Source organism: Puma concolor, chromosome C2, assembly GCF_028749965.1.
Source record: "Puma concolor isolate L17-30 chromosome C2, mPumCon1.1.hap2, whole genome shotgun sequence".
NCBI classification, from domain to species: domain Eukaryota; kingdom Metazoa; phylum Chordata; class Mammalia; order Carnivora; family Felidae; genus Puma; species Puma concolor.
Window position 1 is genome coordinate 36,854,509 of NC_141675.1, and position 21,201 is coordinate 36,875,709.

At 42.5% G+C, this 21,201-nt stretch overlaps 1 protein-coding gene across 6 annotated transcripts in view; it reads left to right on the top strand.

The window, feature by feature from the left end:
* Positions 1-814: 814 nt before the first annotated feature.
* ZBTB38 (zinc finger and BTB domain containing 38) overlaps positions 815-21,201 on the top strand; it is a 172,678-nt gene continuing 152,291 nt past the window's right edge. For 2 of the 6 annotated variants that reach the window (XM_086674420.1, XM_086674421.1), the window contains exons 1-2: positions 858-1,252; positions 15,339-15,581. The gene's annotated coding sequence lies outside the window, so the exon portion shown is untranslated. Of the gene's footprint in view, positions 1,253-15,338; positions 15,582-21,201 lie in introns of all 6 variants that reach the window. The other 4 variants (XM_086674417.1, XM_086674415.1, XR_015240013.1 and 1 more) reach the window with 3 other exon arrangements.

Below are 21,201 nucleotides of genomic sequence, written 5' to 3' on the forward strand. Positions count from 1 at the left end.
CATCTAAGTGGCTTTGTGAATAGATTTACACGTGTGCTCACTCCAGGACCCCTCCAGTGTTTCTTGGAGTTAAGACAGATTAGGAGCAAGAATTTCTTAAGGTGAGATCATCTGCAGACATGCCAGCAGCCCACATCAGAAATCTGAGAATCCTCAACTCCTTCCTCCCCCTGAGCCTTTATCACCCACTCAGTCCACACTGCCATTGTCACCATTGGTTATTATCACATCTCCCTAGACTACAGCTGGGTTTTCAATGCCCTCCCCTGGGGAACCTTCCCAACCACAACCACAGTGACCTTAATAAAATGAAATTAGGGTCGCAGTGCACCCCTGTCTGAAAGGGAGAACAGCTTTAAACTGTCAGGGGATGTCGCCATCTCATTAACTCGAAGGTCCTTTTAAGGTCGTTGCTCTGCTCGTTGGGGACTCTGAGCTCTCGAGGCCCCAGAATTTGGACGCATGGCCCCTCAGCCTATTCCTAAGCCACACCCCAAGGATTTAGCTCCGAAGCTTCTTCCTCCAGGCCATGAGGCGCTGCCCCCCTACATCTGACAGCTCAGAGATACCACAAACCGCTGTAATTGCCTAAATGCAATTGCAATTGTAACTGACAGAGGTCCCAAGTCCGTTCTAACCCGGGACTCCTCCCCAAGATACAAAGAGCCAGAGCAGCACAGGCGTACACGACTCCCCCGTGGCGCAGAACCAGCAGCCGCAAAGTGAAAACGGAAATGTGCGTGCGCAAAGAGAACAGTAGGCACTACGACTCCCAGAATCCTCCTGACCAAGATTCCATTTCCCAGAAAGGCCCTCGGGCTCCCCACCCCGGAAATGCGCTCTTTTGCGAAAGCAAAACGTGGAACTAGCCTAGCAGTGGAGAAGGTTTCTGAATGGGTAGAACGGAGCGAAATTTGTAGAGTGTTTGCCTCCAGAGGTCGTTCGTGAGTCAGAGAAACCAGGACTTTGGAGGGAAAAGAGCTGGCCACAGTCCTTCCGCGCTTCTCGGTGCGGTGTGCGGGTTCTTCTGCCGGCCCTTCTCAGCTTTTGCACTCCCTCCGCCTGCTCTGGCCTTGCCTGCCTGCGGAGGCTACAGACTCTCTGCCCACCCCCGGGCGTCTCTGAAGGTAGAGGCCTATAGCGAGGCAGTCCTGTGTACCCTTGTTCCCTGCATTGCCTGTCTTTCGCCGGGAATTCATACTGGATGGAATTCTTTTAACGACTTTTGAACATTTCTGCAGAATCTTAGTTGGTCAGTATTCCATTACATCTGCATAACGACATTTTAAGGAATATGCAGTCCGGCTCAGCCTAGTTAAAAGGGACATCGAGGAGAAAATATTAGTGAAATATATAAAAGACTAATAATCCAAATATAAGTCAATAAGGAAAAGGTAACCCAATTGAAAAATGGACAAAGAATATGAACAGGCAATTCACAGAACAAGAAATAGTTAACCAAAACAACACATGTTAAGATTTCCAACATTACTAGTAATCGAGAAAAATACAATAGAAAACAGCAAGGTGTTTATTTTCACCAAAAAATGCTATCAGATAGTTAAAAAGAGTAATAGGGTTGCTGACGATGTTTCTGACATCAAGCCTGTTCATCGAATTCGATGTTGATGTGAGCGTAAATCGGCACAGTGCTTTTAGTAGGCAATGGTCTATGTTTATCAGCCTTAAAACGCCTGCGTTCCCTTTGAGGTGGGGAGGGGCTGACGCAGAGCGGGCGGGGCTACGGGAATAGACGTAGTGGGAGGGACTGGAGGAATGGGCGTTAAGGGGAGGGCATAAAGGACTGGAATGTAAAGGGCGGGATCTGTAGGACCGGGAGTGATTAGAAAGGACTGGGGTTGGCGGAGAGGGAAAGGGACAAAGGCTTGGGGGGAACCAAGAGGCACTTGAAAGGATAGGGGGACGTGAGAACAAATGGCAGTGGGAGGATTAAGGGGGATTAGAAACAATGGGAGAAACTTGATGGGGACCCGCAGGGATTAGGAAGGTAAAATAGAAACACCTGGCTTTCAGTGAATTGACCTAGAGCCACTGGCATTACAAGACCTGCTATCATTGAGCAAGGCCGTTGTGGAAGAATGAGGGTTGTTAGCAAACAGGAAATACTGACTTTCAGAGTGCTACTAACTGTGCCTTGCAAGGTTCTTTTACTTCCTCTCCTCTTGGCTCTGTTTTCACATTGTAGTTTGTTTCTAAACGCAACCTGAGATCTTTAAAAACTCCTTAATCTGAAACTTCTGATGGTGAATGGCTTGTATCTTTCCCATGTGATCCTCAGATGCAAAATAGGCATTTCAGCTGCTTCAAGTAGAAAGTTACTGTGTCACTTTTAAAACTCGGAAATGCCCCAAATCCTGGGAAGGCATCAACAATGGGTCTCTCTGTAATAGAATGCAAGTAGGCATAAAGGGGTGCAAGTCCCAAGACTCTTCCATTTCTCTCTTGGTTTGAGGCAAGCGTTCTTTTAGCAAATAGAGGGCCCTGTGGTCCCTGGCTTCTTCTGTGGTTCATGCTGTTTTCCACACAGCGAACCACAGGGCAACCAGATAGCAAGAATCGGCAAAGGGACAGGGCTGTAAAGGGCTGAATTTGCAGCCCTAAAAATGCACATATTGAAGACCTAACACCCAGTACTTTAGAATGTGACTGTATTTGCAGATACGGCCTTTCAAGAGGTATTTAAGTTAGAACGAGGCCATTTTAGGTGGGCCCTAATCCAATCTGACTGGTCTACCTTATAAGAATAATAAATTAGGACACAAAAAAAACACACTAGGGATTTGCACGCACAGAGAAAAGGCCATGTGAAGACATGGCAGAAGGCAGCCATCTGCAAACCAAGCAGAGAGGCCTCAGAGGACACGAGCCCTTGCTGACATCTTGATCTTGATCTAACATCCTCCAGAACTGTGAGAGAATTAATTTCTGTTGATTAGACAACCTAGCCTATGTTGTGTTGTGTTATGCCATCCCTAGAAAACTATTACAGGGGCCTTCACAGGTCTGGGAAAAATAAAAATTAATTCAAGTCCTCCAGTTAACTATTACTGGGAACTATTTAGAAGTGCTTCCTTTGAGCATGAAAGAAGCCCCTTGCTGCACTCCTGTACACATATTTATTTTTTGTTCAGGAAATGTGGAGTCTGCTATTACAGGGCCTGAAAATTCCCAGGGGTGTTGCGGGGTCATCGAGTGCAAGGATCAAGAAAGAATTCTTGAAATGTTATGTGGTGCAACTTAGTTTATTTAAGCAGCACATAGGCAGGACCCATGGGCAGAAAGGACTGCCCTTTTTTGCTGTATGAACCTGGTAGTTATATACTTAGTGCTCCAGGGGGAGGGGACGTGCAGGGAGTGTCAGATCATAAATGTTTGCTTTGAATTTCTACTCCTAAAACCGCTTTTGTAACATTTCTCCAGTGCTTATCATTTGGTTTGGTATTAACTATGAGTGAGATGTACAGACTGTCATGAGGCCCTTTAAGAACGTAGCAGCCAGCACATGTTGGCTCCTTACTGGAACTGTGCAGGCTGTAGATCAGCCAAAAGTGAACATTTCTCTGCTTCTGTCCCTCATCATTTCCCCCCTGGCCAATTTTTGGTCCTTAAATCTTGAAGGTTGTTGAAGGGTGAAGGCCTCCCTCATCTTCTGTGACTTCTTCAGGCTGACAGGGGTCATAGCGATGTCCCAACCTATGGACCAAAATTAGCTCTGTCCCTGCAAGTAACTATTATGGAAGGCTGTTGCTGTAGAGTCCAGAGTGGACATCAGGATGAATTTGTTTCAAGTAGTAAGAATCATATGTCGGCTGGGTGAAGGAGTCAGGAACTACTTGCAGGTATCTCAAGAATAGAGAACCAAGCAAAAGAGACAACACATTAGGATTATTATTATTATTATTATTATGAAAATAAGAAGAGCAATGAGAAGACCCTTTAGTGTGGATCACAGTCCACCTCCTGACCAGGAATGTAACCAGTCATTAAGTGACAATGTAGGATCTTTTTTTTTTTTAATTTTTTTTTAATGTTTATTTATTTTTTTGAGACAGAGAGAGACAGAGCATGAATGGGGGAGGGGCAGAGAGAGAGGGAGACACAGAATCGGAAGCAGGCTCCAGGCTCTGAGCCATCAGCTCAGAGCCCAACTCGGGGCTCGAACTCACAAACCGTGAGATCGTGACCTGAGCTGAAGTCAGACGCTCAACCGACTGAGCCACCCAGGCGCCCCGACAATGTAGGATCTTTAAGAGCACCAATTTGATTATTCATATCAGTAAGTAATCTTGTTACATTTTTGTCATAATCCTGAATGTAGATGCAACATTCCACTTTATTTATTTTTTGTAATGTTTATTTTTGAGAGAGAGACAGAGCGCAAGCAGGGGAGGGGCAGAGAGAGAGGGAGACACAGAATCCGAAGCAGGCTCCAGGCTCCGAGCTGTCAGCACCGAGCCCGAGCCCGACGTGGGGCTCGAACTCACAAACCGCGAGACCATGACCTGAGCTGACTAAGACGCTCAACTGACTGAGCCACCCAGGTGCCCCGCAACATTCCACTTTAATAACGGCACATGTTCCTCCTTGTGCTGCTGAGACATCTAATGCCATTCTATTTTGTAGAACTGCTTTATACACAAGTTATTTCAGAGTTTAATAATGCAATGTTATTTTAAGGGTCATTTAAGGCCTTAATTGTGTTTGTCAAGGGCCTCCATGTGCCATATGACATTTTCTAAACCTACTGATAGAAGAAAAATAGATGTCAGATGATCATACCAATGGAACACAGATCCTGTCCATTGTTGTTTTAGATATGGAAGATTAGCTGGAATTGTGATAGTCTTAGTGCTATGGCCATGCATCTAGCCATAATCTATAGTACATCTTCCATTCCAGCCTGGTGGAAGCCATGGCTGCATATTTGGCCCATATAACCGTTGTGTTCCATTAGGTGTTAGCCATCTGATGCCCGGTCATTTTGTCTAGGCAGTAGCAAACCAATCAATTGCCTATAAAGTGACGGTATGGTCACAGGTTTCTGGGGGAGCCATCCCATTTGGTGAGTATATTGAACCATGAATCAAGGGTATGGTGTTTTCTGTTCCCAGCATAAATGGTCTTCTGGCTTAGTTGTCCTGTTGTAGTAATAAGCCACATAGATTCATCCCATATTTGGTATCATCCTTCCTGGATGATATCGACAGGAAGGACTGTGTAGTTGGGGAATTTGTTGTTATGAGCCTACCTGTAGGTTGGCATATTCAGTTAAAATTTTAATAGATTTGAGGGTAAGAGAAAGGCATCTTATCGCCTAGAGAGTCACATGTAACATCTATCATAGGCCAGCAAGAAACATTCTTTCTAGTAATAGAAATATCCCTCTATGTGCTAGTGTGCAGGTGATGTATCTTATCAGCTACGTATTGATGTAAATAATGCTAATCTGTATCTTGTAAAGTAGAAACCCACCAAGGAAGGCCTGAAGTGCTTGATACGGGCAGTGAGCTACAAATCCAGCATGAATACTGGTTTTGTAGCTCCACGTAATGTTATACCGACTGTAAAAAAGAGTTACCACTTAGGTATGGTGTGTAGATGGCAGGTAAAAGAAAAGAGACCTTCATGTTTTCTTATCTCGTTGTTGAAAAGGAATTTGAGATCTGCTGGTTCACAGGAATATGAGGGCACATCGACCAGTTCATTGTCACTCTCTGTTGAAGGGGTATAAGTTTAATTCAAGAAATATGAGTCTATGTTGAGTGACCTTCTAGTTTTACCGCAGTGGAGTGCTTAAAATGACCCTGTAAGGTCATTTCCATTTAGGAATTTGTTCTCCTGAGTTGTTTGCCTGCCAGTCTATTTTAAATAGACTAGTTCTCTGGGGTTTACTTGTAAAGAATTTTGAATTTCCTTAGGGTCCGGTTTTGGCAGTACTTTATTAGCGTGTTTATTAAGAGTTTTATGGACTAATCTAGTGTCTAATGAGAAGTGTAACATTACTTTAGTCTGGGACTGAGGATAAGTCAATGGTAAGGGTCAACCATATATTAATTCAAAAGGGCTTAACCCTAATCTTTCCTGTGGGGTAGTTCTTATTCCTAAGAGACCTATTTGTAAAAGAGTTACCCAGTTTTCTTGTGTTTCTATCCTCATCTTAGTAAGGTATCTTTTAAAATTATGGTTGGCTTTTTTTTTTTTTTTAATTTTTTTTTCAACGTTTTTTTATTTATTTTTGGGACAGAGAGAGACAGAGCATGAACGGGGGAGGGGCAGAGAGAGAGGGAGACACAGAATCGGAAACAGGCTCCAGGCTCTGAACCATCAGCCCAGAGCCTGACTCGGGGCTCGAACTCACGGACCGCGAGATCGTGACCTGGCTGAAGTCGGATGCTTAACCGACTGCGCCACCCAGGCGCCCCTGGTTGGCCTTTTCAACTGTGCCTGGTGATTGAGGATGTCAGGCTATATGTAAAAAATATTTAATTTTATGGGTTTGGGCTACCTGTTGAGTTATTTGGGCTGTAAAGGATGGGGCATTGTCACCTTGAAGAGATCAAGGGAGCCCAAACTGGGGACCGATTTCCCTTAATAAAGTCTTTGTTACTTCAGTAGCCTTTTCTGTCTCACATGGGAAGACCTCCATCCATCCAGTAAAGGTGTTTGTATAGACTAATGAATATTTGTATCCCTTATAAGGTGGCAACTGTAAAATCAATTTGCTAGTCTTCCCCAGGGTATTTTCCACATCTTTGGGCAAGTGTTAAAAAACGAAGGTGGTTATAGTGCACCTTCAAGGTTAACCTGGGCACACACTGCACAAGACTTACATGCATTTTATAAAACGGCTCTTAATGCTATTCCATCAAATAAGGGTTTGGTGAAATTCCATAAAGCTTCTCTTCCCATATGAGTAGCCTGGTGCAATCTTGTTGCTAATTTGCATTGTTTTTCCTTAGGGACAAAGATTTTTCCTTTATCACTTCTTATACCATCCCTCAGCAGTTTTAGTAGATTTTCCCCCAAGTGTTCTGTTGTTCCCTTCCATAGTATAAATGGAAACCACAGTGCTTAAGCGATTAAAGACTGGTCTAAGACTCAGAACTAGTTTAGTTCAAGCTGTCACTTGGGCTGCCAAATTGTCTAAATTATTTCCTTTAGATTCTAAATTTGTTCCCTTTGGATGTCCTCTAAGATGCTTTACAGCAGCTTCTTTAGGGAGATGAACTGCCTCTAACAGAGTTACAAATTTAAGTCCATATTAATAGGGGAATTATGACTAGTTAATAATCCCTTTTACTTCCAGATGGCACCATATGCATGAAGTGCAAGGAAGGCATACATACACACACACACACACACACACACACACACACACACACACTTAGACCTTTTTAAAAAATGTTTATTTATTTATTTGTTGAGAGTGTGTACATGAGTAGGGGAGGGGCAGAGAGAGAGAGAGAGGGAGAGACAGAATCCCAAGCAGGCTCTGTCTCTGACAGCAGCGAGCACCATGTGGGGCTCCAACTCACATGAACTGTGAGATCCTGACCTGAGCCGAAACCAAGAGTCAGACGCTTAACCAACTGAGCCACCTAAGCGCCCCAACTCTTAGGCCTTTAGCTAACTGAAGAGCTTGCATGAGAACTATCAGTTCTGCCTTTTGAGCTGAAGCATTGGTTAGTAACAGGTTGGCTTCAGTAGCTTTCATGAAACTAACAATTACATACCCAGCTTTACTTTGTCCTTCTTACGTAAAACTACTGTCGTCTATAAACCACCTATCTGTGGCTTGATCTTTTAGATCCAGACGTAGCTGGAATAGACTAATTCTATTGCCTCTTTACAGTCATGTTCAGGCAGAGTAGTAGCATGGCCTCGTCCAGGCATGAGGAATGCTGGATTTAGGGTTTGACAGGTTTGAGAACAGTACTGGGGGAATCTAAAGTATAGTTTGATCTTTAGTCATCACCCTGTCGTTCACTGATGTCCTTTAGTTTCTAAAGGACAGTGATAAGAAGTCATCACTGTCAATGGCCGTCCCATTGAAAGTTTAGATGCTTCTGCTAGCAATGCAGTGGCTGCTACTGCTCAGAGACATGCTGGCCATCCTTGGGCCGTACTTTCAATGGCTTGGAAAAACATCCTATAGGTCTCAATTCATGCCCGTAGTTTTTGTGTTAGTACTCCTAGGGCTTGGCCCTGTTTTTCAACAATGAATAGGGTAAATGGGTTTTTCTAAGTTTGGTAGAGCCAGGGCCTGGCCGAAGATAGTTTAGTTTTTAGTTGTTGAAAGGCCCCCTGTTGTTCTTTGTCCCATTTTAAAGGCTCTTATTTGGCCCCCTAGTGGCCTTATATTGAGATTTAGCAAAGACTCCAAACCCTGGAATCCATAGGTGGCAAAATCCAGCCATTCCTAAAAAGGTTTGGAGTCATTTTTTCTTGTGGCAGGAGGTCCCAATTCTATTATAGCTCTTTTTCTCTCAATTGACAGGGAATGATCTCCAGGAGTTAATTCATATCCTAAGTATTGTACTTTCTGTTTAGAGATTTAGAAATTAGAAATTAGAATTAGAAATTAGAATTTCAGCCTTTTAGGTGATACTCAGTATCCTCTCTCTCCAAGAAAGTTTAGTACACAATAGAATTATAGCCCAAGGCCCCTTTTATGGGGCTGCATATTAAAATTTCATCAACATATTGTGATATTGTTCCTTGAGGCAATGCAAGATATCTAAGTTCTCTACTGAGTGCCTTGCCAAACAAATGGGGACTATCTGTAAATCCCCATGGAAGGACTGTCCATGTAAGCTGCCATGCTTGTTCTCCTGAAGGAGTCCATTCAAAGGCAAATAGAGTCTGGGCCTCTTCTCTTAAGGGGATACAAAAGAAGGCATCCTTTAAATCAAGCACTGTAAACCATTCTGTATTGCCCAGAATTTGAGCCAATAATAGTATAAAGGTTTGGTACTAGAGGGTGAATAGGGACTCTACCGCTTAGTTTATTGCTTTGAGGTCTTGTACCATTCTGTGCTCACCATTAAGCTTCTTAACAGGCAAAATGGGAGTATTAAAAGGGGATAAACAAGGTTTAAGAATTCCATATTTAAGAAATTTACCTGTAAGTGGTTGGAGTCTAGCTCCGGCTACTCTCTTAAGAGGATATTGTTTTTTTTGTGTGGAATAATAGCAAGATCCTTTAGACCTACTTTGATGGCATGGACCCATATTGCCTTCCCTGGGATGTCACAGTTCCATGCTTGTGGGTCTACTTGTTCCCAAACATTAAGGGGAATTCCAGGATGAATGCCTGGTTTTTCTTCAGCCCTCAGGGAAAAGAGACCATCCTCCTACCCAGTTAGTTTGAACTAGCTTCCCAACTTAATTAAACATGAAGTCCCTTCCAAGTAGGGAAGTGAGACAGGAAGGGAGAACCGGAAAAGAGTGGGTAATTAATTGGTCTTCATATTTACAGGTCAAAGGAAAAGTTACTTAGCATGATTTAGGTTCTGCTTCTATTCCGGTAATTTTATGTTTAGAAAGACAGGTCAGGCAAGAGTGCTGAACAAGGGCAGAGTTAGTGGCTCCCGTATCAATAAGAAAATCAGTGAACTTACCTCCCACGTCCGGGGTAATCCAGGGCTTAGCCACCTTGATGTTCAGGGAAGCCAGACCAGCCTCAGCCCCATAATGCCATCTGTTCAGGTTGTTGCTCTCAGGCTGGGAAATGAGTTCCTGTCTTCCCCTCTCTCTGGAGATAAGGACAGTCCCTTTTCCAGTGTCCCTCTGCTTTGCAAGTGGGATTGGTCCCTGCAGAGAGCATTTATTCAGACATTCTTTACTCCAGTGTCCAGTTTGGCCACACCTATAGTATGAGGTCTTACCTGAACTTCTGTCTGAGACCGGTTTCTTCTGCTGCCCCTGGTTAGCCTGGCATTGTTGGGGATCCACAATAATGGCAGCCAATATTTGAACCTTCATTCTACTCTGTTATTTTAGCCCTGCGGTCCTTCTCCTGTTTTAAAGCCATATCTCTGTTTTTAAAGACTCCAGTGGCCGCTTCCAGCAGCCACTGGGTTGGAGTTTGAGGGCCTAGGGCCATCTTTGCCAGTTTACAGTGAATGGTGCTGACTGGCTCATAAAATGCTTATTTAGGATAGCCATCCCTTCTGGTGTGTTTGGGTCTAAATCTGTGTATTTATAAGTTGCTTCTATTAAACACCCCTGAAATAAGGCTGGATTTTCAGCATTTGCCTTGGTCACTTCCTTAATTTTATCAGAATTGACAGGTGTAGAAAATCCTCTTTACACTCCCTCCAATAAATAGGTGACCATATAGTCTCGTCTTTCCCTGCCAGGTCTGTCCTCTTGGTAGTTCCAGTAAGACTCAATATTAGGAACAACCTCTCCTCCTGCTGGATAATGGTTTCTACCCCTAGTTGCCAACTCATCTGCAAATTCCTTTTTTTTTTTTATGTTTATTTATTTTTGAGAGAGAGAGAGAGAGCATGAGTGGGGGAGCAGCAGAGTTAGAGAGGAACAGAGGATCAGGAAGCAGGCTCTGTACTGACAGCAGAGAACCCAACGTGGGGCTCAAACTCAGGAACTGTAAGATCATGACCTGAGCAGAAGTTGGATGCTTAACCAACTGAGCCACCCATGTGCCCCTCATCTACAAATTCTTGTGCCCCAGTTCAAGTCCAGGCCTTTACTTCTGGGGTACAGCAATGTGTTAGAATAATATAGATATCCTTCCAGGTTAAAGCAAATGTTAGAGACACCTGGTGAAATCCATCTATAAACTTGGGTGGATCCTCTGAGTATCATCCTAGCTTTGGTTTTATTTGAGCCAGATTTGACATGGAAAATGGAACATGTACCTTAATTGTGCTCATTTCCTCATTTGCTACTTTCTGAAGTGGATACAATCCTTCCTTAGTCTGAGTGTTTGGTAAGTATGATGTTCTGTTTCTAGTTTATGTCCCACTGAACTAGGAGTAGAAGGCTCCAAAGGTTTATGTGGAGGGGAATTACTAGGGGACTGGGGCTTGCTTACAGGCTCATTTTCACTTTTTCTTCTGCTCATTGATTTTCTTGTTTGTCTGACCGAGTTGGTTTCTTTGATTATGGTGGTCTTTTTAAACAATCATTGTCTGAAATATCTAAAGGTGGGGAGCCTGGAATCTTGCCAGACACATCCTACAAGTCTTCTTAGATTAAGATCCTGACTCAGTGCCATAAAGACCTGGATGTAGGGTATTTTGGTTCATTTTCCCTGTTGCCTGCAAAAAAAGGCAAATTGATAAATAGTATTGAAGCTTAAGGACCTGTTAATGGGCCATTTTTCATCATCATCCAAAGCCAGACATTTTTGTAGAAAAAAGATGAAGCACTTCTTCTTTAAATCCTGTTGTCCAAGTTGACTCCAGTGTGCTATGAGATGGCCCAAAGGGGAATCCCATGGGACTGAGGAAGTTGATTCCATAGTTAATCCCTATAAAACGAGGAGACCGCATAACTAAAACCATTGCCAAAATCCCCCTCAACTTCCAAATGGCATCCCACCAGGAATATTGCTGAAGGTATCTGGGGTTCAGAGTGCTGAGAGGCGTCCCTCATTCCTAAACCTCTGACACCTTTGTACTACCTGAGAAGCGATGCCAACCTCCCTTTGCTTTCCAATTGCATTCTGGACTACAGTGGGTGCTGGTGAATGGACTGAGATGCTACAGACACTGGCTCTGTCTCCATTTTGAAGAAGTCAATATATTTGGTGATCAATAATAATAACCTTTGTAAGCCTCTAGGTCTAGTATTAATGGATGGGGTTTTCATGATGTATTAAGCATCATATATCTCAGCTGGAAGTGTTTTCAATCTGAGAGCAGGACCAAGAATGTCAAATAGCCCTTGAGTAAGGACAAATGAGAGACCTGAAAAAAATAAAAGCATGGAGTTCCTATCGAATCCAAGCAACTTACTCAGGATCTCTGTTTACAGTCCAGCTCCCCATTGGGTAGTTCTGACTGGTCCCTTTTGAGAAGTACATGGTCAGACATACCTTGGATTTTATGCTAATCGAGGGATCACACTGGGTTATATAGGTAGAAACCTTATGCGGGAGTTTTGAGATTGGTGGCCATCCTAAACCTGACGATAATATATGCATCAAAATAACAGGAAAAATAAGGAGAGTCTGATTCTTTTAAAAAAAAATTTTTTTTAACGTTTATTTGTTTTTGAGACAGAGAAAGATAGAACATGAACGGGGGAGGGTCAGAGAGAGAGGGAGACACAGAATCTAAAATAGGCTCCAGGCTCTGAGCTGTCAGCACAGAGCCCAACGCGGGGCTCGAACTCACGGACCGCGAGATCATGACCTGAGCCGAAGTTGGCCGCTTAACCGACTGAGCCACCCAGGCACCCCAAGGAAAGTCTGATTTCTGAGCCCAAAACCATTACAGCCAAAGTAATAATGTCTAGCTGGGTGGCAGGAGTCCATCCCTTTCCATAGTGTGGCCACGGGCAAGAGGTTTTCTCCTGAGCACTCAGGCAAGACTCATTCCCAAGGGTCATACTATTCAGGACATTTCCAGAAAAGAACAAGTAAGAAGTAGAGGCTGGAGAAGTAAAAGAGACTTACCAAGTTGCACAGAAGCTCTTGTATTCATTCCATAATCCCTGCACAGGCCACCAAAAATGTTATGGGGTTGTTGAGTGCAATGGTCAAGGTGGAATTCTTGAGACATTGTATGGTGCAACTTAGTAAACTTATTTAAGGAGGACAGGGGAAGGACCCATGGGTGGCTGGTGGTTATATGCATAGTGCTCAAGGGGGAGGAGATGTGCAGGGAGTATTAGGTCATAAATGTTTTATTTGAATTTCTACTAATAAAGCTACTTTTGTAGGACTTCTCTGGTGCTTATCATTCAGTTGGGTATTAACTATCAGTGAAATATACAGGCAATCATGAGACCCTTTAAGAATGTAGCAACTAGCACATATTTGATCCTTATTGGAACTACGCAGTCTACAGGTAGACTTCTGAGCTAAATGCGCACATTTTTCTGCTTCTGTCCCTCATCAGGTGGAGCCAGTTACCAATCATAAATTGGTAAGGAAAAGTAGGGATGTCTGGCCAGTCTGGCTGTATCTCTCAGCATGTCTTCTAACTGCTCAAAGATTTAGTCCTTGGCTTTGTAGATTCAAAAACCTTTTCATTTCAGGTCCAAGTAAATTATTTCCACACTGGCTCTAAAAATCAACTGAAATTTTAGCTTAATAATGAGAGCTAGAGGGGCGGCTGGGTGGCTCAGTCGGTTAAGCGTCCAACTTCGGCTCAGGTCATGATCTCGCGGTCCATGAGTTCGAGCCCCGCATCGGGCTCTGTGTTGACAGCTCAGAGCCTGGAGCCTGTTTCAGATTCTGTGTCTCCCTCTCTCTCTCCCTGACCCTCCCCCATTCATGCTCTGTCTCTCTCTGTCTCAAAAATAAATAAACGTTAATAAAGTTTTTTTTAGATAATGAGAGCTATATTAAAAAAAAAAAAAACCCAGAAATATTCATGGTAGATTAGTCCTAAACAACATTTTCCCATGAAGAAGAGCTAAATGGGGGGAGGGAGGGGGGAGAAGAGCTAAGTGGAGACAAAAAATTCTTACCTGAAATGACCCTTGTTCTTTAGAACTCAACTGAAAGGTTACTTCCTTGGGAGAGTTTTCCTTGACCTTGCTAGGAAGTATTGGAGCCCCTGCTCTGAGGTCCTAAGGAATCTTGTGTTAGAAAATCCAACTTGTGGTATTTTTCATGAGTTGTTTATAAGCCTGTATTTCCCATTAGACAATGAGCTCCAAGAGGAAAGAGGTTGTGTCTTATCACGGATTTATCTTCAGTAGTATTTGGACTACAGTATGTGCTCAGAAAAACAAACAAGCAAAAAACCCTAGGGAATGAATTTATTAATTAAATTATGCTATCACATGTTTCTTCTATGGGATCTGCCTTCCAAATGGACAATGAGACCAGTCAGTCATCTCCCCATCTGCACAGTTTTGGAGACACAATGATAAAACTTCCTCCTTGGCTTTTCCTTTTCTAGTCTTTTTAAGGATAGTCACCCTTCTATCCTATACTCTTTTTCATTTGATTTTACAAATGGTCTTTTTCCTGGTTTTATTTACAATGAGACCCTTATTCTTATCACTAAACCACAACATAGGATGAATAAGTTCTGGGAAAATCTTCTAGAAGCAACATGTCCCCTGTAGACTATGATCCTTGTGGACTACATCTCCTGATTTGGTCTCCAGACGTTTAACCCATCTCACTTTTGAGTTTACTCACCTCTGTCCACTGACTGTTCTCCCTAGGCACACTGACCTGGTGGTCATACTCCACATTCCCAATTCTTCATGGCTAGATTAGGGATTTGAGTGCATCATGTAGATTGATGGGTATAAGTTAAACACAGGATATAGATAAATATTGAGTCTTTGAATTCCAGGAACTTGAATTCAATTTTTAGAGGTCAAAAACAAAAAGTAAATCCGAAATTCAAGAAGCCAAGTGCAGAACAGCCAAGGGTCTCATGTTTCCTATTAGGGCAGGACTAGAGGTCTGAGTATAGATGAGCCTGAGCCTAAAGAAGTGGATGGTGACATGGTCTTGATGAGCTAAAAGAAAGAAAGGAGGGGGAGATAACGAGATTAGAGAAAGGGTAAGGAAGTAGGTGACGGCTTTTTCCCCTGGAAGGTTCTTTGGTCCCTGCTATTCCAAAGAAACTAGCCAAACTTAGCAGACTCAAGTTTTAACATTGCCTTTTCTTTATATAATACCTACCCAAATTCCAGTTTGTTGTTCAATGTACCTCCTGCATGCTGGTGAATGTTAGAGTCCATGAAGGCATGCGCACTGCTATATCTTCAATACTATCCCTAGAACAGTGGGGCTCGACAAGTGTTTTCTGAATGGATCAATAGATGTATGTACAGGTAGGTGGTTGTATGTACGAGTCTGTATTGGTTCACTGTGCAGTGCCTGCTCCTACTTCCCACAGCAATTTGTGACTCTGTGATAGGTCCATTTCTCCATCCACCTGCCCTCTTACAGCTCTAAAGGCCCTTGGTCCTTTGGCTCAAATGCCTTAGCTTTGCAGACTAGCTATTTATTAACTAAACCGTTGCACCACTTGTTCTTATAGCCTTAAATTAATTTGGGTTAATTCTTAACTGTTTCCTTTCTGTACATATGTCATTTAAAGGTTTGCCTTTATCTGATTTTCCCCAATTTCCTGTGCATTTGTGGTTTCCTACAGGAGCTCTCCACCAGAGGCCTCAGGCAGCCACACCAAACGAGTGTGGGCATGTAAGTTTTCTAGGAGGACTCCAGCTGCTCTGGGCCTCATTCAACTGGTGTCCATCCCAACATTCCCACTGAAGGCTATTTGTGCTAGAGGAGGAAGAACGCCCTCTCCAGAGCCAGTTCTTGGGGGGAAAAGAAGGATTGTTGATATAGCCAGAGCCCACAAGGAAGAAAGATTATTCTGCAGCAGCTAAAGGTGGGTAACATGCTTTTTCTCCAGTTCAGTAGGAGCAGTCCATGTTTGCTTTCTTTCGCATGAATTTCATTAGTGTGTTTTCATCCCGAGTGATCTTTGGAATAAACAGGAAGGAATGATTTTAAACCTATATAATAAGCTTCCTGGGGAACCAAGAGTTTTTCCACCATTGACTCTAGCAATATCTAGTACAGTGCCTGACATGTAGATGTTCAATAAATGTTTGATGCAGGAAGGAAAGAACAGAAGGAGGGCAGGAGAGAAAGAGAGAGAAGAAGGGATTGGAGAATGGGCACGGCTGGAAAGAATGTTCATGTATTTTTCAGAAATAATGTGATGATAACATAGTTGGGTTTTGAAAGCTAATTAAGTGCACTATCACTGATACCTACAATCAATAAAACAAATTAAGTCACTTTGCAAAAGGAAGGGTGTATATATAAAGATAAAGTATTAGTATAAACCAGAATAACAACAAAGGTACTCTTTGGAGCTTATGAAGAAAGATAACATCAGTGATTACAGTTTAAGATAAATTCAAAACTCTAATGCAACAGCCATTTGTTCTGTCTATACCAATTCTCAAAACAAATGAAAACCAACAAGAACTTTATCTATGGATAAATGCAGGCTGATCATGGAGTGATAGAACTGACTGCAACCGGTTGGTTTGGTATTTAGAAAAGGTCAACTAATCAGAAACGGTGCACTGAGGAAATTTACAAATATCTAAGCTTCCTGCTGTTGAGAGGGATTAACCACACAGTAATTCAGCAAACGCTCAAAAGCATTTAATTATGTGTCAAGGAAAAACATCTCAGTGCAGGGGGAGGTGAAAAGATTAAGGAAATTAGCATCTTTTAAAAGTATCGGTCTTTCATTTATTGAGATCATACTGGCTACACAGTTCAGGTCCAGCAAGCCAACTCTAGATGACACATCCCTTGCAAAAGAACACATCAGCATGATGGAGCTAGAAGGGAATAATAAGACATAATTTTTATAAAATCAAGATCTCATAACTAAGGGATTGTTTCTTCAGTAAGTCAAATTGTAACATATGTTAAGGTTCTCAATGTTAGGAAAAGCCGTAATTATTTTATATTATTTTAATTTGGGGAAAATAAAACATAACCTAGGAGAAAATCCAAAAACATCTCTAAAACAAATTCCGAGAAACTTTCTTTTGACCAGCTTTGCAAAGATTGTGTCAATGGGGTGTCTAATTTGGTTTGAAAGGTTTGTCAGAGTGGTTTAGACCATCATGGTCGGCACGACTGTATTATAAAAGAAAACTGTTGGTAATGTGACTAGCAGAAACAAGAAACAAAAAACAAAAACAAAAACAAAACAAAACAAAACAAAACAGAACAGAACAAAAAACCCATGGACCTTATTGCTGTGAGTTGTTCCCGAAGTTATAATAATATAATTCCACTTTTACCTGTGCAATAAATTTCACCTCTGAAACTGATTATTTCAAGAGTTGAGTAAGTCCCAAACTTTAGCCAGTGATAATTTTTGCCCTACCTTTTACAAGTTGTACTACCACTGACATGTTTTTTCTTTAAGTCAAATTAGGCTGTTTTTTTTGTTTGTTTGTTTTTTAAGTAATCTGTTTACCCAACATGGGACTTGAACTCACAATCCCAAGACTAAGAGTCGCATACTCTACTGACTAAGCCAGCCAGGCACCTCAAGTCAAATTAGCTTTTTCACTTAAATATATTTAAAAGGAAACTTAGGGGATGTTACCACCTAAAATCATCTCAGGCATTCTTTGGAAAATACTTCCATCATGTGATGATGAGGAGGAGAAGGAGGAGGATGATTAATAATAATAGTAATAACAAGAATAATAATAATAATAATAATAATAATAATAATAATAATAATGAGAAGAAGAAGGAAAAGTTAAAGACTGTTTCCAAACTAATTCTGTGAAATAGAGACATATTGGTAGAGAAGAAATCAGAATCCTTAAAGCTCATGGGAAAATGTTAGGGTAAATCATATGCTCAGATTACAGTTTGTTCTTTGAAGCTTTATGTAAGAAGCAAGTTAATATTTACATGGCATTGAACTTCAAAGTCCAGGAAATAATAAGGAGGAAAAGAGAGTGAGAGAAAAACAGTTTGTGTCACTTCCTTGCTCCTCCTTACCCTGTGGCAAGGCCCCAAGGGGGCAGCAGGACACAACCACTGGAGGGAACCAAAACAGTGGGGTTGGGTCTTATCTTTCCAGAGTTCAATAGCTTTTTATTAAGTTATAAAAATTTATTATGCTAAGATACAAGTGCTCTGTTTCCCGACTCACATGGTGACTATTCTTGATAGAGTCTCATTATGTCTTTAAATAATCATCTTTCCTTGGTGTGAAATTCTTTCCCTTACTTTTTGTAGGGATGTGATCTCTCATTATGTTGTGTGTCTTTGCCATGATACTCTCGGTTTATAGAAGAGAGTGCTGTTATTGTAACATGGTAGGACATTATTTATGTGTCCGGTACAATGAACATCATCAATATTTTCCAGTACTTCCTTTCTGAATCTTCCTCTTGTTGGGGGGTTTTCACTTATTCCTGACTTTTAAGTTAGACCAGCCTCATCCACAATACCAGCAGGGTGGACAAGGGGTGGGCCCCGTATCAGACACCGTTCCGGGCTTGCTTCAAAGGGAGTCATCATGCCTGAAGCAGTAGTAAACCAGTGCCTACCTGGAGGGGAGCCACTGCTTGCATTTTAAAATTCTGGTCATGTGGTATATTGAGATTGCATGTATTTTTTTTTTTTCAACGTTTATTTATTTTTGGGACAGAGAGAGACAGAGCATGAACGGGGGAGGGACAGAGAGAGAGGGAGACGCAGAATCGGAAACAGGCTCCAGGCTCTGAGCCATCAGCCCAGAGCCTGACGCGGGGCTCGAACTCACGGACCGCGAGATCGTGACCTGGCTGAAGTCGGAGGCTTAACCGACTGCGCCACCCAGGCGCCCCGAGATTGCATGTATTTAGATACATTTAGAAATGTTGAGTCCCATAAAAGATCCTTTGAAGTCAGGCTCCATTGTTTGGCAGCCCTGTGTGTTCTTAAAAGAGTATCTGGAAGACAGAAAAGGAAGCTGGAGAGAAACTTCCTTCAAATGAAAAGACAGCATGAGAATTTTTAAAGTTAACTGCCTTCTCCTTTGAGGAGGAGGACCATAATTCTCCATCCCTTAACTGTGGGATATACACGTTGACTTCCTTCCAAAGAGTACAGTACGGAAGGAAGGTGAGGAGAAAACTCAACAGAGGAGAAAACTGACAAGCATGACTTTAACCTGGCTAGCCCATGTCCAGTACGTACCTTGATAGGATATGAATGAAAATAGCACTTTACCTCTATGGTCTTCCTCCCCAAAACCTATAATCCCAGTTTAATCACGAGAAAAACATCAGACAAACCCCAGTGGTAGGAAATGCTATAAATAATTGATCAGTATTCCTCAAAACTTGTCCAAGTCCTCACAAACAAGAAAAATATAAGAAGCTCTCACAGCCCAGGGGAGCCTAAGGAGACATTACAACTAAGTGTAATGTGTTACCCTGGATGCTTTCCTAGAACAACAACCAAAAAAGGACATTATTGAAAAACCAAGGAAATCTGAGTATGGACTTTAGTTAAAAATGTTGTAACCGTTTTGATTCACTGGTTATGACAAACGCACCATACTAACGTAAGGCATTACCAATAGGGGAGACTTGGGTGTTGGGTATATGAGAATTCTCTCTTCCATCTTCTCAAATTTCCTCTAAACCTAAAACTAAAATTAAAAGTTTATTTAAAAAAAAAAAAAAAGCTAACTTCCAGAGAAACCACTCTTTGGAAAACTACTGAGAGTCTTCATGACTCTCAATATTTCCTAAATATCTTAGGGAAAACTTCTGGTGGTTCTTGCCCTAAGATAATGGGGACAGGTTCTTGTTGTACAGTCTAGTGCTTGAAGGTACTTCAAGAGGGGAATCCAGAAGGAAAGGCAGGGATAAATAATTTAAGATACACATTCATTCATTCATTTATTCATTCACCCATAACCCTGCACTGAAAGAGTGATACCCATCCCCTTGGTTCAGCTCTTCCTGGTCTCCTTCATGGACTTCTTTGTATCTGTCCATCCTTAAAGGTGGTATTTCTCTTATACACTCATGTACCTATTATCCTACGTTTCTGCATCCTTGGCTTTATATATCATTCATTTGCCAATAATTCTCTGATGTGTAAATGGATCCACCTATCCAAAGATGTCCCCACTTAGGTGTCCCACATGCACAACATGCAGCAGTACGTAGTGCTCCTGAAAACTTGCTGAACCCATTGTTTTTCTTTTAATCTTTAATGTTTATTTATTTTTGAGAGAGAGAGAGAGAGCATGAGCCAGGGAGAGGCAGAGAGAGAGAAAGACAGAATCTGAAGCAGGCTCCAGGCTCTGAGCTGTCAGCACAGAGCCCAACTCAGGGCTCAAACTCACAAACTGTGAGATCATGACCTGAGCTGGAGTTGGATACTTAACTGACTGAGCTACCCACGCACCCCTCTTTTAATCCTTCTCTTTGTGAATGATGCCACCACCCCGTCAGCCACTCAGATCAGGAACTCATCCTGTGCGAGATATCCCACGAAGCCCCTCGGTTACCAAATTGTCCAGATTCTACCTCCTGAATTTTTCTCAGAGCTGAGCCCTTCTCTCCAACCTCAGAGCCTCAGTCCAGCTTCTCATTATGCCTCCTCCCAGAGACAGCTTATTCCCTAGCTGAACTCCCATCTCCAGCCCCATCCACCCCTGCCCCTGCCCACAGAGCTGACCACACTACCACCCTGCCAACAACCCTCCACGGTTCCCTAGCACCCTGGAATAAAGGCCAGGCCATCAGCCCTGCATACAAGTCTTCACAGATTGCCTCCTCCTGTCATTTCACCTCATCTGCCACTTCCCAAACTCACCTCCTGCTCCTATGATACTACTGGGGATCCCTTCTCCTGATTTCTTCCCATGTCCTCCTCCTACTTCACTAGTCAACCCAAACTCTCTTTGGAAATGTTCTCTGAGCCTTCAAGCCCACGGCACCCTCCAGGGCTCCTCCTTCGTGTTCTGGGTTCCCCTCCCAGTCCCAACCCCTTTCCCCAACCCACACCACCTCCACTGCGTGTAACTCAGGCATTACATTCAGTCATTCATTCAGTAATTGGCTTGTCTAAATACTAAAACTACAGCAGTGAACAAAACAGAATTTTAAAAACTCTGCCTTGGAGCTTCTAGTTGTTCTGTCTTTGATTTTCCTGGCTCTCCCTTGGAACTCTTTGAAGGTGGGAAATGCTTTTATATGCATCTTAAGTGCTTAGCATAGTATCTAACACATAATTGGTGTTCAAAAAGTACAGATGAATACAAGAATGAAGACCCCCGGTTTTGTTCCTCTCCTTCTTCAAGCCAACCCAAATAGAAGAGCCCCAGAAATGCCTTCAACATGCTGAGGAGAAAGAACTTTAATATCACTCCATCCCCTCCCCAAGTCCTCCTTCCAACTTAGTTAATTTCATTTTACTTTGAGCAGCACAAGTGTAGTGACTCATCCGCTCTT